The sequence below is a fragment of the Rhipicephalus microplus genome, chromosome X (genome assembly GCF_043290135.1).
Source record: "Rhipicephalus microplus isolate Deutch F79 chromosome X, USDA_Rmic, whole genome shotgun sequence".
NCBI classification, from domain to species: Eukaryota; Metazoa; Arthropoda; class Arachnida; order Ixodida; family Ixodidae; genus Rhipicephalus; species Rhipicephalus microplus.
In genome coordinates, this window is record NC_134710.1 from 402,791,686 (window position 1) to 402,812,328 (window position 20,643).

Consider the following 20,643-nt stretch of genomic DNA (forward strand, 5'->3'; position numbering starts at 1 on the left):
CCCCTCCGTGGTGGTCTAGTGGCTAAGGCACTCGGCTGCTGACCCGCAGGTCGCGGGTTCGTTTCCCGGCTGCGGCGGCTGCATTTCCGATGGAGGCGGAAATGTTGTAGGCCCGTGTGCTCAGATTTGGGTGCACGTTAAAGAACCCCAGGTGGTCGAAATTTCCGGAGCCCTCCACTATGGCGTTTCTCATAGTCATGTGGTGGTTTTGGGACGTGAAACCCCACAAATAAATCAATTTGAACTTTTGCGCTATCTTTTTTGTGTTGTACTACTACTGCACCATGAAATGCGACGAGATAATCTACTAATAAATCGGTGCCCTTTCGTTTATGATAGAAATGTGTTTCTATCTTTCTTGACAAAAAGTTTATCGCGTTGCAATGACGAGATGATTTTGTTTATTTCGAGTAATAATTAATTTTTTGTGAAAATAATTTCTTGAGCACCATCAATAGCATACATAAGTGCTCCTTACATAATGGGGGTGTAGCTCAGAGGTAGAGCGCTTGCTTCGCATGTGTGAAGTCCCGGGTTCGAACCCTGGCACCTCCAAAGTGCTGTGGACTTCAGCGCTATCTTTTTTATGTGTTGTAATACTACGGCAGCTTGAAATGCGACGAGTGATTCTACTAAAACATTGCTGCCCTTTTCTTTTATGATAGAAATATGTTTCTTTTTTGTTAACCAAAAAATTGTTTCACGTTTCAATGACGAGATGATTTTGTTTATTTCGAGTAATAATTTATTTTGTTGTTAAAATAATCTGTTGAGCACCATCAAACGCATAAATAAGTGCTCCTGACATAACAGGGGTGCAGCTCAGAGGTAGAGCGCTTGCTTCGCATGTGAGAAGTCCCTGGTTTGAACCGTGGCGCCTCCAGAGCTCTCTGAACTTTTGTGGCCCCTCCGTGGTGGTCTAGTGGCTAAGGCACTCGGCTGCTGACCCGCAGGTCACGGGTTCGTTTCCCGGCTGCGGCGGCTGCATTTCCGATGGAGGCGGAAATGTTGTAGGCCCATGTGCTCAGATTTGGGTGCACGATAAAGAACCCCAGGTGGTCGAAATTTCCGGAGCCCTCCACTATGGCGTCTCTCATAATCATATGGTGGTTTTGGGACGTGAAACCCCACAAATAAATCAATTTAAACTTTTGCACTATCTTTTTTGTGTTGTACTACTACGGCACCATGAAATGCGACGAGATAATCTACTAAAACATCGGTGCCCTTTCCTTTATGATATAAATGTGTTTCTATCTTTGTTGACAAAAAGTTTGTCGCGTTGCAATGACGAGATGATTTTGTTTATTTCGAGTAATAATTAAGTTTTCGTGAAAATAATTTCTAGAGCACCATCAATAGCATACATAAGTGCTCCTGACATAACGGGGGTGTAGCTCAGAGGCAGAGCGCTTGCGTCGCATGTAAGAAGTCCCGGGTTCGAACCCTGGCACCTCCAAAGTGCTCTCGACTTTAGCGCTATCTTTTTTATGTGTTGTAATACTACGGCAGCTTGAAATGCGACGAGTGATTCTACTAAAACATTGCTGCCCTTTTCTTTTATGATAGAAATATGTTTCTTTCTTTGTTAACAAAAAAATTTTATCATGTCGCAATGACGAGATGAATTTGTTTATTTTGAGTAATAATTTATTTGGTTGTTAAAATAATCTGTTGAGCACCATCAAACGCATAAATAAGTGCTCCTGACATAACAGCGGTGCAGCTCAGAGGTAGAGCGCTTGCTTCGCATGTGAGAAGTCCCTGGTTCGAAATGTGGCGCCTCCAGAGCTCTTTGAACTTTTGCGGCCCCTACGTGGTGGTCTAGTGGCTATGGTACTCGGCTGCTGACCCGCAGGTTGCGGGTTCGTTTCCCGGCTGCGGCGGCTGCATTTCCGATGGAGGCGGAAATGTTGTAGGCCCGTGTGCTCAGATTTGGGTGCACGTTAAAGAACCCCAGGTGGTCAAAATTTCCGGAGCCCTCCACTATGGCGTTTTTCATAGTCATATGGTGGTTTTGGGACGTGAAACCCCACAAATAAATCAATTTGAACTTTTGCGCTATCTTTTTTGTGTTGTACTACTACGGCATCATGAAATGCGACGAGATAATCTACTAATAAATCGGTGCCCTTTCCTTTATGATAGAAATGTGTTTCTATCTTTCTTGACAAAAAGTTTATCGCGTTGCAATGACGAGATGATTTTGTTTATTTCGAGTAATAATTATTTTTTGTGAAAATAATTTTTTGAGCACCATCAATAGCATACATAAGTGCTCCTGACATAACGGGGGTGTAGCTCAGAGGCAGAACGCTTGCTTCGCATGTGAGAAGTCCCGGGTTCGAACCCCGGCACCTCCAAAGTGCTCTCGACTTTAGCGCTATATTTTTAATGTGTTGTAATACTACGGCAGCTTGAAATGCGACGAGTGATTCTACTAAAACATTGCTGCCCTTTTCTTTTATAATAGAAATATGTTTCTTTCTTTGTTGACAAAAAAATTGTATCACGTTGCAATGACGAGATGATTTTGTTTATTTCGAGTAATAATTTATTTGGTTGTTAAAATAATCTGTTGAGCACCATCAAACGCATAAATAAGTGCTCCTGACATAACAGCGGTGCAGCTCAGAGGTAGAGCGCTTGCTTCGCATGTGAGAAGTCCCTGGTTCGAACCGTGGCGCCTCCAGAGCTCTCTGAACTTTTGCGGCCCCTCCGCGGTGGTCTAGTGGCTAAGGTACTCGGCTGCTAACCCGCAGGTCGCGGGTTCGTTTCCCGGCTGCGACGGATGCATTTCCGTTGGAGGCGGAAATGTTGTAGGCCCGTGTGCTCAGATTTGGGTTCACGTTAAAGAACCCCAGGTGGTCGAAATTTCCGAAGCCCTCCACTACGGCGTCTCTCATAATCATGAGGTGGTTTTGGGACGTGCAACCCCAAAAATCAATCAATTTGAACTTTTGCGCTAACTTTTTTGTGTTGTACTGCTACAGCACCATGAAATACGACGAGATAATCTACTAAAACATCGGTGCCCTTTCCTTTATGATAGAAATGTGTTTCTATCTTTGTTGACAAAAAATTTATCGTGTTGCAATGACGAGATGATTTTGTTTATTTCGAGTAATAATTAAGTTTTTGTGAAAATAATTTCTTGAGCACCATCAATAGCATACATAAGTGCTCCTGACATAACGGGGGTGTAGCTCAGAGGTAGAGCGCGTGCTTCGCATGTGAGAAGTCCCGGGTTCGAACCCCGGCACCTCCAAAGTGCTCTCGACTTTAGCGCTATCTTTTTTATGTGTTGTAATACTACGGCAGCTTGAAATGCGACGAGTGAATCTACTAAAACATTGCTGCCCTTTTCTTTTATGATAGAAATATGTTTCTTTTTTTGTTAACCAAAAAATTGTTTCACGTTGCAATGACGAGATGATTTTGTTTATTTCGAGTAATAATTTATTTTGTTGTTAAAATAATCTGTTGAGCACCATCAAACGCATAAATAAGTGCTCCTGACATAACAGGGGTGCAGCTCAGAGGTAGAGCGCTTGCTTCGCATGTGAGAAGTCCCTGGTTTGAACCGTGGCGCCTCCAGAGCTCTCTGAACTTTTGTGGCCCCTCCGTGGTGGTCTAGTGGCTAAGGCACTCGGCTGCTGACCCGCAGGTCGCGGGTTCGTTTCCCGGCTACGGTGGTTCAATTTCCGATGGAGGCGGAATTGTTGTAGGCCCGTGTGCTCAGATTTGGGTGCACGTTAAAGAACCCCAGGTGGTCGAAATTTCCGGAGCCCTCCACTACGGCATCTCTCATAATCATGAGGTGGTTTTGGGCTGTGCAACCCCACAAATCAATCAATTTGAACTTTTGCGCTAACTTTTTTGTGTTGTACTACTACGGCACCATGAAATGCGACGAGATAATCTACTAATAAATCGGTGCCCTTTCCTTTATGATAGAAATGTGTTTCTATCTTTCTTGACAAAAAATTTATCGCGTTGCAATGACTAGATGATTTTGTTTATTTCGAGTAATAAATAATTTTTTGTGAAAATAATTTCTTGAGCACCATCAATAGCATACATAAGTGCTCCTGACATAAAGGGGGTGTAGCTCAAAGGTAGAGCGCTTGCTTCGCATGGGAGGAGTCCCGGGTTGGAACTTCGGCACCTCCAAAGTGCTCTCGGCTTTAGCGCGATCTTTTTAATGTGTTGTACTACTACGGCACCATGAAATGCGACGAGTGATTCTACTAAAACATTGCTGCCCTTTTCTTTTGTGATAGAAATATTTTTCTTTCTTTGTTGAAGAAAAAATTGTATCACGTTGCAATGACGAGATGATTTTGTTTATTTCAAGTAGTAATTTATTTTGCTGTTAAAATAATCTGTTGAGCACCATCAAACGCATAAATAAGTGCTCCTGACATAACAGGGGTGCAGCTCAGAAGTAGAGCGCTTGCTTCGCATGTAAGAAGTTTCCGGTTCAAACCGTGGCACCTCCAGAGCTCTCTGAACTTTTGCGGCCCCTCCGCGGTGGTCTAGGGGCTAAGGTACTCGGATGCTGACCCGCAGGTCGCGGGTTCGTTTCCCGGCTATGGTGGTTCAATTTCCGATGGAGGCGGAAATGTTGTAGGCCCGTGTGCTCAGATTTGGGTGCACGTTAAAGAACCCCAGGTGGTCGAAATTTCCGGAGCCCTCCACTACGGCGTCTCTCATAATCATGAGGTGGTTTTGGGCTGTGCAACCCCACAAATCAATCAATTTGAACTTTTGCGCTAACTTTTTTGTGTTGTACTGCTACGGCACCATGAAATACGACGAGATAATCTACTAAAACATCGGTGCCCTTTCCTTTATGATATAAATGTGTTTCTATCTTTGTTGACAAAAAGTTTGTCGCGTTGAAATGACGAGATGATTTTGTTTATTTCGAGTAATAATTAAGTTTTTGTGAAAATAATTTCTAGAGCACCATCAATAGCATACATAAGTGCTCCTGACATAACGGGGGTGTAGCTCAGAGGTAGAGCGCTTGCTTCGCATGTGAGAGGTCCCGGGTTCGAACCCCGGCACCTCCAAAGTGCTCTCGACTTTAGCGCTATCTTTTTTATGTGTTGTAATACTACGGCAGCTTGAAATGCGACGAGTGATTCTACTAAAACATGGCTGCCCTTTTCTTTTATGATAGAAATATGTTTCTTTCTTTGTTAACAAAAAAATTGTATCACGTTGCAATGACGAGATGATTTTGTTTATTTCGAGTAATAGTTTATTTTTTGTTAAAATAATCTGTTGAGCACCATCAAACGCATAAATAAGTGCTCCTGACATAACAGGGGTGCAGCTCAGAGGTAGAGCGCTTGCTTCGCATGTGAGAAGTCCCTGTTTCGAACCGTGGCACCTCCAGAGCTCTTTGAACTTTTGCGGCCCCTACGCGGTGGTCTAGTGGCTAAGGTACTCGGCTGCTGACCCGCAGGTTGCGGGTTCGTTTCCCGGCTGCGGCGGCTGCATTTCTGATGGTGGCGGAAATGTTTTAGGCCCGTGTGCTCAGATTTGGGTTCACGTTAAAGAACCCCAGGTGGTCGAAATTTCCGGAGCACTCCACAACGGCGTCTCTCATAATCATGAGGTGGTTTTGGGACGTGCAACCCCACAAATCAATCAATTTGAACTTTTGCGCTAACTTTTTTGTGTTGTACTGCTACGGCACCATAACATACGACGACATAATCTACTGAAACATCGGTGCCCTTTCCTTTATGATAGAAATGTGTTTCTATCTTTGTTGACAAAAAATTTATCGTGTTGCAATGACGAGATGATTTTGTTTATTTCGAGTAATAATTAAGTTTTTGTGAAAATGATTTCTTGAGCACCATCAATAGCATACATAAGTGCTCCTGACATAACGGGGGTGTAGCTCAGAGGCGGAGCGCTTGCTTCGCATGTGAGAAGTCCCGGGTTCGAACCCCGGCACCTCCAAAGTGCTCTCGACTTTAGCGCTATATTTTTAATGTGTTGTAATACTACGGCAGCTTGAAATGCGACGAGTGATTCTACTAAAACATTGCTGCCCTTTTCTTTTATAATAGAAATATGTTTCTTTCTTTGTTGACAAAAAAATTGTATCACGTTGCAATGACGAGATGATTTTGTTATTTCGAGTAATAATTTATTTGGTTGTTAAAATAATCTGTTGAGCACCATCAAACACATAAATAAGTGCTCCTGACATAACAGGGGCGCAGCTCAGAGGTAGAGCGCTTGCTTCGCATGTGAGAAGTCCCTGGTTCGAACCGTGGCGCCTCCAGAGCTCTCTGAACTTTTGCGGCCCCTCCGCGGTGGTCTAGTGGCTAAGGTACTCGGCTGCTGACCCGCAGGTCGCGGGTTCGTTTCCCGGCTGCGGCGGCTGCATTTCCGTTGGAGACGGAAATGTTGTAGGCCCGTGTGCTCAGATTTGGGTTCACGTTAAAGAACCCCAGGTTGTCGAAATTTCCGGAGCCCTCCACTACGGCGTCTCTCATAATCATGAGGTGGTTTTGGGACGTGCAACCCCACAAATCAATCAATTTGAACTTTTGCGCTAACTTTTTTGTGTTGTACTGCTACGGCACCATGAAATACGACGAGATAATCTACTAAAACATCGGTGCCCTTTCCTTTATGATAGAAATGTGTTTCTATTTTTGTTGACAAAAAATTTATCGTGTTGCAATGACGAGATGATTTTGTTTATTTCGAGTAATAATTAGGTTTTTGTGAAAATAATTTATTGAGCACCATCAATAGCATACATAAGTGCTCCTGACATAACGGGGGTGTAGCTCAGAGGTAGAGCGCTTGCTTCGCATGTGAGAAGTCCCGGGTTCGAACCCCGGCACCTCCAAAGTGCTCTCGACTTTAGCGCTATCTTTTTTATGTGTTGTAATACTACGGCAGCTTGAAATGCGACGACTGATTCTACTAAAACATTGCTGCCCTTTTCTTTTATGATAGAAATATGTTTCTTTTTTTGTTAACCAAAAAATTGTTTCACGTTGCAATGACGAGATGATTTTGTTTATTTCGAGTAATAATTTATTTTGTTGTTAAAATAATCTGTTGAGCACCATCAAAAGCATAAATAAGTGCTCCTGACATAACAGGGGTGCAGCTCAGAGGTAGAGCGCTTGCTTCGCATGTGAGAAGTCCCTGGTTTGAACCGTGGCGCCTCCAGAGCTCTCTGAACTTTTGCGGCCCCTACGCGGTGGTCTAGTGGGTAAGGTACTCGGCTGCTTACCCGCAGAATGCGGGTTCGTTTCCCGGCTGCGGTGGCTGCATTTCCGATAGAGGCGGAAATGCTGTAGGCCCGTGTGCTCAGATTTGGGTGCACGTTAAAGAACCCCAGGTGGTCAAAATTTCCGGAGCCCTCCACTACGGCGTCTCTCATAATCATATGGTGGTTTTGGGACGTGAAACCCCACAAATCAATCAATTTGAACTTTTGCGCTATCTTTTTTGTGTTGTACCACTACGGCACCATGAAATTCAACGAGATAATCTACTAAAACATCGGTGCCCTTTCCTTTATGATAGAAATGTGTTTCTATCTTTGTTGACAAAAAATTTTTCGCGTTGCAATGACGAGATGATTTTGTTTATTTCGAGTAATAATTAAATTTTTTGTTAAAATAATTTCTTGAGCACCATGAATAGCATACATAAGTGCTCCTGACATAACGGCGGTGTAGCTCAGAGGTAGAGCGCTTGCTTCGCATGGGAGGAGTCCCGGGTTCGAACTTCGGCACCTCCAAAGTGCTCTCGGATTTAGCGCGATCTTTTTAATGTGTTGTACTACTACGGCACCATGAAATGCGACGAGTGATTCTACTAAAACATTGCTGCCCTTTTCTTTTGTGATAGAAATATTTTTCTTTCTTTGTTGAAGAAAAAATTGTATCACGTTGCAATGACGAGATAATTTTGTTTATTTCAAGTAATAATTTATTTTGCTGTTAAAATAATCTGTTGAGCACCATCAAACGCATAAATAAGTGCTCATGACATAACAGGGGTGCAGCTCAGAAGTAGAGCGCTTGCTTCGCATGTAAGAAGTCCCCGGTTCAAACCGTGGCACCTCCAGAGCTCTCTGAACTTTTGCGGCCCCTCCGCGGTGGTCTAGGGGCTAAGGTACTCGGATGCTGACCCGCAGGTCGCGGGTTCGTTTCCCGGCTACGGTGGTTCAATTTCTGATGGAGGCGGAAATGTTGTAGGCCCGTGTGCTCAGATTTGGGTGCACGTTAAAGAACCCCAGGTGGTCGAAATTTCCGGAGCCCTCCACTACGGCGTCTCTCATAATCATGAGGTGGTTTTGGGTTGTGCAACCCCACAAATCAATCAATTTGAACTTTTGCGCTAACTTTTTTGTGTTGTACTGCTACGGCACCATGAAATACGACGAGATAATCTACTAAAACATCGGTGCCCTTTCCTTTATGATATAAATGTGTTTCTATCTTTGTTGACAAAAAATTTATCGCGTTGCAATGACGAGATGATTTTCTTTATTTCGAGTAATAAATAATTTTTTTGTTAAAATAATTTCTCGAGCACCATCAATAGAATACATTAATGCTCCTGGCATAATGCGGGTGTAGCTCAGAGGTAGAGTGCTTGCTTCGCATGTGAGAAGTCCCGGGTTCGAACCCCAGCGCCTCCAAAGTGCTCTTGACTTTAGCGCTAGCTTTTTTATGTGTTGTAATACTACGGCACCATGAATTGCGACGAGTGATTCTACTATAACATTGCTGCCATTTTCTTTTATGATAGCAATATGTTTCTTTCTTTGTTGACAAAAAAATTGTATCACGTTGCAATGACGAGAAGATTTTGTTAATTTCGAGTAATAATTTATTTAGTTGTTAAAATAATGTGTTGAGCACCATCAAACGCATAAATAAGTGCTCCTGACATAACAGGGGTGCAGCTCATCATTCTGCTTCCGGCAGTCGTGCTGAACGGATCGCAGGATCATGAGCTCCAGCGGAGCGGCGACAGCGGCCAATCTTAGCCGCGGAAACAGGAACGGAGATAGCGAATACCAGTTTATTTTGCCGCAAATGCCAAAAGGACGACTTGTTATCAACACCGTGTTTTTACACGGTGATGTACGAGCGAGGCCATACAAGGTCGAAGATTTCAGGGACGCATTGACGCCAACGGGCCTGCTGCCGTATGTGGTAAGCCTCGGTGCATACCAGGTTAACCACTTGTGGGCGGTGACATTCAATGATGCCGCTCCCACAAAACGCCTGCTCGCCTTGAAGGAGCTGCAGGTGAAGGGGCGGCGCTGCGTCGTCGTCGACCCACAGGACCAGCAGGTGCGGCTACGAATTCACTGGCTGCTTCACGGGGTGAGCGACGAAGAAGTACGGACGGCGCTGTCGGCTTTCGGCAAGGTCGTGGAGGTGAGCCGTGAGCGGTGGCGTGTCCCGGGCATGGCCGACAAGTGTTCGACCACGAGAACAGCTCTCCTGAAGCTGAAAAGCGGCGTCAGGGTCGAAGACCTTCCGCACCAGATCAGGATCGATGGAGAGCTGGCCTTGCTGGTTGTGCCTGGTCGGCCGATGCAATGCTTGCGCTGCCAAGGCAAAGGGCACGTCCGCCGAGAGTGCAAGGTTCCCCGTTGCTCGCGGTGCAAACGCTTCGGACAGGTCGAGGCGGATTGCGTTCGAACGTACGCCAGTGCAATGGGGCCAGCGAAGAACGAGGCGATGGCTGATCACGTCATGGACGCGGCCGAGGCAGAGGACGCCGCCAAAGGGGTCGGAAGCCCAGTGGTCCCTGTGACTACTGGAGGGGCGGCGCAGGCAGACACACCCAAGTTTCCGGAGACTCGCCAGCTTTCGACTACACCGGCCAGCGCCCCGTCAGCGGCCGAGCCTGAGCGGGTCGAGACGGACGTGGTTCCAGTGGGGACAGCTGATACAACGGAGGGTCAGGGAGAGACGGCGGCGGACAGCGACGACGAGATGTGCGTGACCAGCGCCACGCTAAAGCGTCCACTCGACGACGCGGTAGAGCAGGACGGGGCGTCGTCCACCAGCAGCCAGGAGCCGCCTGCGAAGGCGCCGCAAGGGAGGCGGCGTAGTCTCAAACCTAAGCCGAAAGTCCCTACCGACCGGAGACTGGAGGATAAGGCAAAAGAAAACAGCGCTGGGAAGCAGGATGGTCCTGGAGGCGGCTAGCCGAGGGCTGGTCGTGAAGGGTAAGCGCCATGCTCCGGGCCTACTCCTTTAGCGAACAAGTCACTATGGAATTAACTCCGCCATTCAGTATAGCTACGCTTAACGTCAGAGGGTTGGCGGCTAGGCGTAGGCAAAGTCAGCTCTATCGGTTGCTCACAGACCAAAACATAGACGTCCTAGCCGTCCAGGAAACTAAGGTAGACGGAGAGGAGGAGACCGGGAGCATGGTGCGCCGTTTCACTGACCGATATTACGCGGTCGTAAGCCACTCGATAGGAACGTCCGCGGGTTGTGTTCTTTTTGTAAAAAAATTGCAAAGCCTTCTTGTGCAAAGTGTTTTTTCATGTCAGTCGGGCAGAATTGTTTATTGTGACTTTGTTTATGGTGCCACTGAATTCAGAGTTATATGCGTATACGCACCGAATAGTGTAGAAGAGCGTGCTCAGTTTTTTTCTAACCTGTTTCAGTGGACAAAGTGTAATAAGAGGGTGGTTTTGTTAGGTGATTTTAACTGTGTTTTAAGGGCTCGCGATAGAGTCAATAGCACTGGCGTTCGTGACAAAAGCAGTGACGTGCTAGGCAAATTAATAACCGAAAATGACTTGGAAGACGTGTATGAATGTGTGGCAGCAAATCGCGAAGTGATCTACACGCGATTTCATGGCAATAGCCATGCACGTTTAGACCGCATATACCTATCCCTAGGTGTATTGCCTATGTGTCACGATTTTTCGGTTGAGCCAGTGTCGTTTTCAGATCACTGTTTGGTTGTGTGTCGCATAGGCATGAAGAAACAGCGTAAGGTTTTCAACTGGGATTTATGGAAACTGAACGCATTGTTACTAAAAGATGAACCATTTTTAGAAGCAGTGCACGAGACCATTAATGAAGTGCTTATGGAAAAAACGGAAACAGTAGCAGAGAAATGGGAGTGTTTAAAGCAGAAGGTGAAAATGAAAGCGCTTGACAGATCGAGCACGCTAAAATTCGAAGCGCAAATAAAAGAAAGAAGTCTTAAGAAAACACTGCAGCAGCTGATAGCCCTAGAAAGTCGGGAGCCTGGGACTTGCAAAGACGAGGTGCGCAGTGTCAAGGAAAAATTAGAACTGCATGACAGAGAGCGTTATCGAGGCGCCTGGGTTCGCGCGCGCGCAAATGATCTTGCCGCGGGTGAGACGCCCACAAAAAGGGCGCTTGGTCTCGAAAAAGCGCAAGGACGCCGAAACCACATCGATAAGGTCTATTGCAACGGGACTCTCGCGAGCGACAATGAAAGCATCGAACGGGCCTTTGTTGCGTATTATCAGTCACTTTTTGCAATTCGAAAAGCGAATGTACATGGTTTTAAAGAAGAGTTTCTCAAGCGCTTGCCGCGGCTTAGTGACGACACAAAAAAGCTTTTAGAAGGCAGAATAACGGAAGGTGAAGTGGAACGCGCGATTGGTCATCTGAACCCCGGAAAGTCACCGGGACCCGATGGCCTAACCGCAGCATGGTATAAGACGTTTAGAATAGAACTGTCCCCGGGGTTAGCTGAGCTGTTCAATGAGGCGTACGAACGGAAAACTCTGCCGCCCTCCTTCAGCAAAGCGCATACGATATTAATTCCTAAAACGGACGAAGGGGAAAAACTTAAACTGGTGACATCGTATAGGCCCATATCGCTGACCAATGTCGACTACAAGATTTTTATGAAGGTTCTGGCAGCGCGACTTCAAGGTGTCATTAAAGAAATTGTTGGAGAGCACCAAACTTGTGGAATCAAAGGCAGAACCATTAGCTCAAACATTCACAAGATGCGGTGTGTGCTAGAGTGTTGTGACGAAGATTCACTTGGCGTTGCTGTGCTCCAGATAGACCTGGAGAAAGCTTTTGATTGTGTTGCGCATGATATTTTGTTTGTCATCTTAGATCATATTAATGTCGGTTCCATCATCAAGGAGGGAGTGGCCTTGGCGTACCAGAACTGCACAACACGTTTAATTGTTAACAAGTCTTTGGGGGCCCCCATTCACGTAATGCGTTCTGTGCGTCAGGGCTGCCCCCTCAGTCCACTTTTGTTTTGTATTTACATCGAAGCGATGTGCTTAGCGATAAATGAAAATGGAAAAATTCGTGGCTTCAGCTTGGCGGCAGTGGAAGTTAAGCTGCTGGCATATGCAGACGACATTGCGGTGTGTTGTACGAACAAAGAAAGTGTAGAGGAAACGATAAGTGTTGTGAAACATTTTTGTAGCGTCACAGGAAGCCGCGTAAACTGGGCGAAATCTCTTGGGCTTTGGCACGGAAGGTGGCCTTCAAAGCCGGACCTTTTTGCGAATGTGCACTGGACGGAAACACCGACAAGGTACCTCGGTGTTCCCCTGGAATGTTATAACGGCAGCGAGGAGTATTGGTCGCGTCAAACAAAAGAGACGAAGGAAAAAGCAGACAGGTGGAAAGGCATGAACCTGTCTGTTTTCGCTAGGGCTACTGTGTGCAACATGTTTTTTATCGCTAAACTGTGGTATGTGATGCAGGTGTTACATTGTTCAAGGATCAACGTGCAAAGGCTGCACAGAGTGTTCGCAGTTTTTATATGGGGCTCGAAATGGGAAAGGTGCAGACGGACCAACTTGTTCAGGCGCGTGAAGGACGGAGGTCTTGGTTTGGCGCACCTATTTGTGAGACAAGTAGTAAATAGATTTTTGTTTTTCCGTGACGTCAGGGATCCGTTTTTACGTACGGTATGCCAGCTCAGGTTAGGCAGTGCCTTACCAGATTTTGTTGTTACTACGGATAGCCGGCCCGTGACGTTGCGTGGGTATCTCAAGGAAGTGGTAGACAGTGTACGTTTTTTATCTGTTCGCTTTTCGATAGATTATCTAGCAAGTGTTAGAAGAAAAGAATTGTACAGAGATGTATGTGCTATGGTTTTGCCAGTACCATTGTACAGGGCCATATACAGTGGAAGACCGGGACAAAACGTACTGAAGCGGGTGAGAAACATGCAGGTACCTACAGGGGTGAAAACTTTTTTCTTCAAGTTACACACAGGAACACTATCAGTAAAGACTTTCACAGAGGAACGGGGTTTTTTTACACTATGGGGGTCACACTGCTTGATATGTAAGAAACCAGAAACAATAGACCATGTTTTTTTGCATTGTTGGGAAGGGATACATTTTTGGGACATATTACAGAGGACAATAAAGAAGGATTTTCCACTAGACCCACACGGAATAAGGTACCTCGCAGTAACAAATGATGATGGGGTCCCATTCGATGTAGTGATGTTGACCGGTCTCCACTGTATATGGCGTGCACGAATGGCCGGATACCATTTCGACCCGGAGGCAAAACCAGCAGTAATTTATTTCAGGCAAAGCATGTCTGCATTCATTGAGTGTAGCAAAATAGAGGATATCGAGCCAGAATGGTTGTCAAGGGTTGAACCCCTGGCAAACCTTAAGTATTTTTAAGAGGACAACATCAGTACAAATGGGACTGATGGCAATGCTTGTTTTTTTTTTCTTTTTCTTTTTCTTTGTATTGTAATATATGTGTGTGCAATGATTGCCCTGTACAATGTCCATGCCAGGCAATAAATAAAAAAAAAAAAAAAAAGGGGTGCAGCTCAGAGGTAGAGCGCTTGCTTCGCATGTGAGAAGTCCCTGGTTCAAACCGTGGCGCCTCCGGAGCTCTCTGAACTTTTGCGGCCCCTCTGTGGTGGTCTAGTGGCTAAGGTACTCAGCTGCTGACCCGCAGGTCGCGGGTTCGTTTCCCGGCTGCGGCGGCTGTATTTCTGATGGAGGCGGAAATGTTGTAGGCCCGTGTGCTCAGATTTGGGTGCACGTTAAAGAACCCCAGGTGGTCGAAATTTCCGGAGCCCTCCACTACGGCGTCTCTCATAATCATTAGGTGGTTTTGGGATGTGCAACCCCACAAATCAATCAATTTGAACTTTTGCGCTATCTTTTTTGTGTTGTACCACTACGGCACCATGAAATGCGACGAGATAATCTACTAAAACATCGGTGCCCTTTCCCTTATGATAGAAATGTGTTTCTATCTTTGTTACAAAAAATTTTTCGCGTTGCAATGACGAGATGATTTTGTTTATTTCGAGTAATAATTAAATTTTTTGTTAAAATAATTTTTTGAGCACCATCAATAGCATACATAAGTGCTCCTGACATACCGGCGGTGTAGCTCAGAGGTAGAGCGCTTGCTTCGCATGGGAGGAGTCCCGGGTTCGAACTTCGGCACCTCCAAAGTGCTCTCGGCTTTAGCGCGATCTTTTTAATGTGTTGTACTACTACGGCACCATGAAATGCGACGAGTGATTCTACTAAAACATTGCTGCCCTTTTCTTTTGTGATAGAAATATTTTTCTTTCTTTGTTGAAGAAAAAATTGTATCACGTTGCAATGACGAGATGATTTTGTTTATTTCAAGTAATAATTTATTTTGCTGTTAAAATAATCTGTTGAGCACCATCAAACGCATAAATAAGTGCTCCTGACATAACAGGGGTGCAGCTCAGAAGTAGAGCGCTTGCTTCGCATGTAACAAGTCCCCGCTTCAAACCATGGCACCTCCAGAGCTCTCTGAACTTTTGCGGCCCCTCCGCGGTGGTCTAGGGGCTAAGGTACTCGGATGCTGACCCGCAGGTCGCGGGTTCGTTTCCCGGCCACGGTGGTTCAATTTCCGATGGAGGCGGAAATGTTGTAGGCCCGTGTGCTCAGATTTGGGTGCACGTTAAAGAACCCCAGGTGGTCGAAATTTCCGGAGCCCTCCACTACGGCGTCTCTCATAATCATGAGGTGGTTTTGGGCTGTGCAACTCCACAAATCAATCAATTTGAACTTTTGCGCTAACTTTTTTGTGTTGTACTGCTACGGCACCATGAAATACGACGAGATAATCTACTAAAACATCGGTGCCCTTTCCTTTATGATATAAATGTGTTTCTATCTTTGTTGACAAAAAATTTATCGCGTTGCAATGACGAGATGATTTTGTTTATTTCGAGTAATTATTAAGTTTTTGTGAAAATAATTTCTAGAGCACCATCAATAGCATACATAAGTGCTCCTGACATAAGGGGGGTGTAGCTCAGAGGTAGAGCGCTTGCTACGCATGTGAGAGGTCCCGGGTTCGAACCCCGGCACCTCCAAAGTGCTCTCGACTTTAGCGCTATCTTTTTTATGTGTTGTAATACTACGGCAGCTTGAAATGCGACGAGTGATTCTACTAAAACATGGCTGCCCTTTTCTTTTATGATAGAAATATGTTTCTTTCTTTGTTAACAAAAAAATTGTATCACGTTGCAATGACGAGATGATTTTGTTTATTTCGAGTAATAGTTTATTTTGTTGTTAAAATAATCTGTTGAGCACAATCAAACGCATAAATAAGTGCTCCTGACATAACAGGGGGGCAGCTCAGAGGTAGAGCGCTTGCTTCGCATGTGAGAAGTCCCTGGTTCGAACCGTGGCGCCTCCAGAGCTCTCTGAACTTTTGCGGCCCCTCCGCGGTGGTCTAGTGGCTAAGGTACTCGGCTGCTGACCCGCAGGTCGCGGGTTCATTTCCCGGCTGCGGCGGCTGCATTTCCGATGGAGGCGGAAATGTTGTAGGCCCGTGTGCTCAGATTTGGGTTCACGTTAAAGAACCCCAGGTGGTCGAAATTTCCGGAGCCCTCAACTACGGCGTCTCTCATAATCATGAGGTGGTTTTGGGACGTGCAACCCCACAAATCAATCAATTTGAACTTTTGCGCTAACTTTTTTGTGTTGTACTGCTACGGCACCATGAAATACGACGAGATAATCTACTAAAACATCGGAGCCCTTTCCTTTATGATAGAAATGTGTTTCTATCTTTGTTGACAAAAAATTTATCGTGTTGCAATGACGAGATGATTTTGTTTATTTCGAGTAATAATTAAGTTTTTGTGAAAATAATTTCTTGAGCACCATCAATAGCATACATAAGTGCTCCTGACATAACGGGGGTGTAGCTCAGAGGTAGAGCGCTCTCTTCGCATGTGAAAAGTCCCGGGTTCGAACCCCGGTACCTCCAAAGTGCTCTCGACTTTAGCGCTATCTTTTTTATGTGTTGTAATACTACGGCAGCTTGAAATGCGACGAGTGATTCTACTAAAACATTGCTGCCTGTAGGACCGCGGTAAGAATTCGTAGCGCGGCAATTTTTGTTTGCTTTTATTTGCTTTGCGGCGTAAGCTTAAGAAGGCATGTCAGCCGCGGTCTGCCAGCGTTGCTTGAGTGACAAGCGGTTGAAGCGCGACCGACCGGTTTTGCCACGAGCGCAGACACGCGGCGCCAGCATATTGCCCTGCTTTGTCGACGGTCCAGCGTTTCCAGTTACTACTAACTCAAAGAAAAGGGAACCAACCCGGGCAACGAAAGGGTTGAGATTGTAAACGTCGTTGCGACGGCCCCCTAATTGCCTCTCGGAACTGGCAGTCGGCGCATCAACGGGCCTCTTCCGAGACCCCGCGCACCGCGGTGACTCCTCGCATCGGTTCGGCGTATGGCCCGGCCACGTACTGTTTGCGCGCCTGCAAAATCGGCAGCGCGCGTTGCGAAAACTCTGAAGTCACCGACGACCTTTTTCTGCCGGGTCGGCTTTGGTCCAGTGACTCTCAGAAGCGGGCTCGCGACACGGGAAATGGTGACGGTCGCCCGTTCGACGCCTGGGTTTCCTATTGTTGAATCGGGCATGTCTTCGACTACATCCCCGTTTATCTGGGCAAAGGAACTCGTAAGCAGAAATATGCGCGGTCAGCGAGCGGTTCCTCGTACGGCGCACAGAGGCAAAAGGATTATAGCCCCGTTGTCAAGAAATTGACGTGGTAGAGCGAAATCGCCCTATGGCCGCACTACCGAGTACAGCTAGCTCTGTCTAAATAATTGTGCGCCGCGAAGCTGGCCCTGGCCTCTATGCTTTTTCTAGTTTTGTTTTATTTACGTTTTGGTTGTTGTGTGGTTTGGGGAGAGTGCATAAGTCCCACGTGCACGAAGGCGGGATCCTCGTGGCGTTTTTTTTAATGTACCCAATGTACTGTCCAATCAGAGGACAAGCAAGTGATTATGTGCCGAGATGGTGGTAAGGGCGGAGCGCCAGGAAGAGATAAGAAGAGGCCCCGTGGCTCCGCCAGGGGTGCTGAACCGAGCTTGCGGTGTTAGGCACCATCGGCTCCGCCGAACCCCGTAGGGTCGCCCTACAGAAGTCGGTTCATTTCCAAGTTGTTTTTCTTTTCCTCCTTTTTTTTAACATTGATGTCCATTGTTTTGTAAAATCTGTAAATACAAGTTTTTCTCAGCCATCTAAAACTTCTTCAGCGTTGCTTCTGCTTCCTCGTCAAGCGTCCAGCAGGCCAATAGCCGCTATTGGGATAGCGGCGTACGGTTCTTCTCCCACTTTGCTACACCACCACGGGTGGTGCGCTTCGGGCGCCGAGTGGGGAGAAGTGGTTTCTTCTACATCGAGAAGAGAACCTGATTTTACTCTGCCCTTTTCTTTTATGATAGAAATATTTTTCTTTTTTTGTTGACGAAAAAAGTGTATCACGTTGCAATGATGAGATGATTTTGTTTATTTCGAGTAATAATTTATTTTGCTGTTAAAATAATCTGTTGAGCACCATCAAACGCATAAATAAGTGATCCTGACATAACAGGGTTGAAGCTCAGAGGTAGAGCGCTTGCTTCACATGTGAGAAGTCCCTGGTTCGAACCGTGGCGCCTCCAGAGCTCTCTGAACTTTTGCGGCCCCTCCGTGGTGCTCTAGTGGCTAAGGTACTCGGCTGCTGACCCGCAGGTCGCGAGTTCGTTTCCCGGCTGAGGCGGCTGCATTTCCGATGGAGGCGGAAATGTTGTATGCCCGTGTGCTCAGATTTGGGTGCACGTTAAAGAAACCCAGGTGGTCGAAATTTCCGGAGCCCTCCACTACAGAATCTCTCATAATCATATGGTGGTTTTGGGACGTGAAACCCCACAAATCAATCAATTTGAACTTTTACGCTATCTTTTTTGTGTTGTACTACTACGGCACCATGAAATGCGACGAGATAATGTACTAAAACATCGGTGCCCTTTCCTTTATGATATAAATGTGTTTCTATCTTTGTTGGCAAAAAATTCATCGCGTTGCATTGACGAGATGATTTTGTTTGTTTCGAGTAATAATTAATTTTTTTGTGAAAATCATTTCTTGAGCACCATCAATAGCATACATAAGTGCTCCTGACATAACGGGGTGTAGCTCAGAGGTAGAGCGCTTGCTTCGCATGTGAGAAGTCCCGGGTTCGAACCCCGGCACATCCAAAGTCTCTCGACTTTATCGCTACCTTTTTAATGTGTTGTAATACTACGGCACCATGAAATGCGGTGATTGATTGTACTAAAACATTGCTGCCCTTTTCTTTCATCATAGAAATATGTTTCTTTCTTTGTTAACAAGAAATTGTATCACGTTGCAATGACGGGATGATTTGGTTTATTTCAAATAATAATTTATTTTGTTGTTAAAATAATCTGTTGAGCACCATCAAACGCATAAATAAGTGATCCTGACATAACAGGGGTGCAGCTCAGAGGCAGAGCGCTTGCTTCGCATGTGAGAAGTCCCTGGTTCAAACCGTGGCGCCTCCAGAGCTCTCTGAACTTTTGCGGCCCCTCCGTGGTGGTCTAGTGGCTAAGGCACTCGGCTGCTGACCCGAAGGTCGCGGGTTCCTTTCCCGGCTTCGGCGGCTGCATTTCCGATGGAGGCGGAAATGTTGTAGGCCCATGTGCTCACATTTGGGTGTCTGTTAAAGAACCCCAGGTGGTTGAAATTTCCGGAGCCCTCCACTTTGGCGTCTCTCATAATCATATGGTGGTTTTGGGACGTGAAACCCCACAAATAAATCAATTTGAACTTTTGCGCTATCTTTTTTGTGTTGTACTACTACGGAACCATGAAATGCGACGAGATAATCTACTAATAAATCGGTGCCCTTTCCTTTATGATAGAAATGTGTTTCTATCTTTCTTGACAAAAAATTTATCGCGTTGCAATGACGAGATGATTTTGTTTATTTCAAGTAATAATTAATTTTTTGTGAAAATAATTTCTTGAGCACCATCAATAGCATACATAAGTGCTCCTGACATAACGGGGGTGTAGCTCAGAGGCAGAGCGCTTGCTTCGCATGTGAGAAGTCCCGGGTTCGAACCCCAGCACCTCCAAAGTGCTCTCGACTTATCGCTATCTTTTTAATGTGTTGTAATACTACGGCAGCTTGAAATGCGACGAGTGATTCTACTAAAACATCGCTGCCCTTTTCTTTTATAATAGAAATATGTTTCTTTCTTTGTTGACAAAAAAATTGTATCACGTTGTAATGACGAGATGATTTTGTTTATTTCGAGTAATAATTCATTTTGTTGTTAAAATAATCTGTTGAGCACCATCAAACGCATAAATAAGTGCTCCTGACATAACAGGGGTGAAGCTCAGAGGTAGAGCGCTTGCTTCACATGTGAGAAGTCCCTGGTTCGAACCGTGGCGCCTCCAGAGCTCTCTGAACTTTTGCGGCCGGTCCGTGGTGCTCTAGTGGCTAAGGTACTCGGCTGCTGACCCGCAGGTCGCGAGTTCGTTTCCTGGCTGAGGCGGCTGCATTTTCGATGGAGGCGGAAATGTATGCCCGTGTGCTCAGATTCGGGTGCACGTTAAAGAAACCCAGGTGAACGAAATTTCCGGAGCCCTCCACTACGGCGTCTCTCATAATCATATGGTGGTTTTGGGACGTTAAACCCCACAAATCAATCAATTTGAACTTTTACGCTATCTTTTTTGTGTTGTACTACTACGGCACCATGAAATGCGACGAGATAATGTACTAAAACATCGGTGCCCTTTCCTTTATGATAGAAATGTGTTTCTATCTTTGTTGGCAAAAAATTCATCGCGTTGCATTGACGAGATGATTTTGTTTGTTTCGAGTAATAATTAATTTTTTTGTGAAAATCATTTCTTGAGCACCATCAATAGCATACATAAGTGCTCCTGACATAACGGGGGTGTAGCTCAGAGGTAGAGCGCTTGCTTCGCATGTGAGAAGTCCCGGGTTCGAACCCCGGCACCTCCAAAGTGCTCTCGACTTTATCGCTACCTTTTTAATGTGTTGTAATACTACGGCACCATGAAATGCGATGAGTGCATTGCTGCCCTTTTCTTTCATGATAGAAATATGTTTCTTTCTTTGTTAACAAGAAATTGTATCACGTTGCAATGACGGGATGATTTTGTTTATTTCAAACAATAATTTATTTTGTTGTTAAAATAATCTGTTGAGCACCATGAAACGCATAAATAAGTGATCCTGACATAACAGGGGTGCAGCTCAGAGGCAGAGCGCTTGCTTCGCATG

At 45.7% G+C, this 20,643-nt stretch overlaps 6 non-coding genes across 6 annotated transcripts; all 6 read left to right on the forward strand.

The window, feature by feature from the left end:
- Positions 1-3,196: 3,196 nt before the first annotated feature.
- TRNAA-CGC (transfer RNA alanine (anticodon CGC)) lies at positions 3,197-3,268 on the forward strand. Its single transcript has one exon. It is a non-coding gene; the product is annotated as a tRNA-Ala (tRNA).
- A 1,738-nt stretch (positions 3,269-5,006) lies between these two features.
- On the forward strand, positions 5,007-5,078 carry TRNAA-CGC (transfer RNA alanine (anticodon CGC)). The gene has a single exon. It is a non-coding gene; the product is annotated as a tRNA-Ala (tRNA).
- Positions 5,079-6,814: 1,736 nt separating this feature from the next.
- Positions 6,815-6,886, forward strand: TRNAA-CGC (transfer RNA alanine (anticodon CGC)). The gene has a single exon. It is a non-coding gene; the product is annotated as a tRNA-Ala (tRNA).
- Positions 6,887-15,312: 8,426 nt separating this feature from the next.
- TRNAA-CGC (transfer RNA alanine (anticodon CGC)) lies at positions 15,313-15,384 on the forward strand. Its single transcript has one exon. It is a non-coding gene; the product is annotated as a tRNA-Ala (tRNA).
- An 833-nt stretch (positions 15,385-16,217) lies between these two features.
- TRNAA-CGC (transfer RNA alanine (anticodon CGC)) lies at positions 16,218-16,289 on the forward strand. Its single transcript has one exon. It is a non-coding gene; the product is annotated as a tRNA-Ala (tRNA).
- A 4,000-nt stretch (positions 16,290-20,289) lies between these two features.
- Positions 20,290-20,361, forward strand: TRNAA-CGC (transfer RNA alanine (anticodon CGC)). Its single transcript has one exon. It is a non-coding gene; the product is annotated as a tRNA-Ala (tRNA).
- The last annotated feature ends 282 nt before the right edge of the window (positions 20,362-20,643 follow it).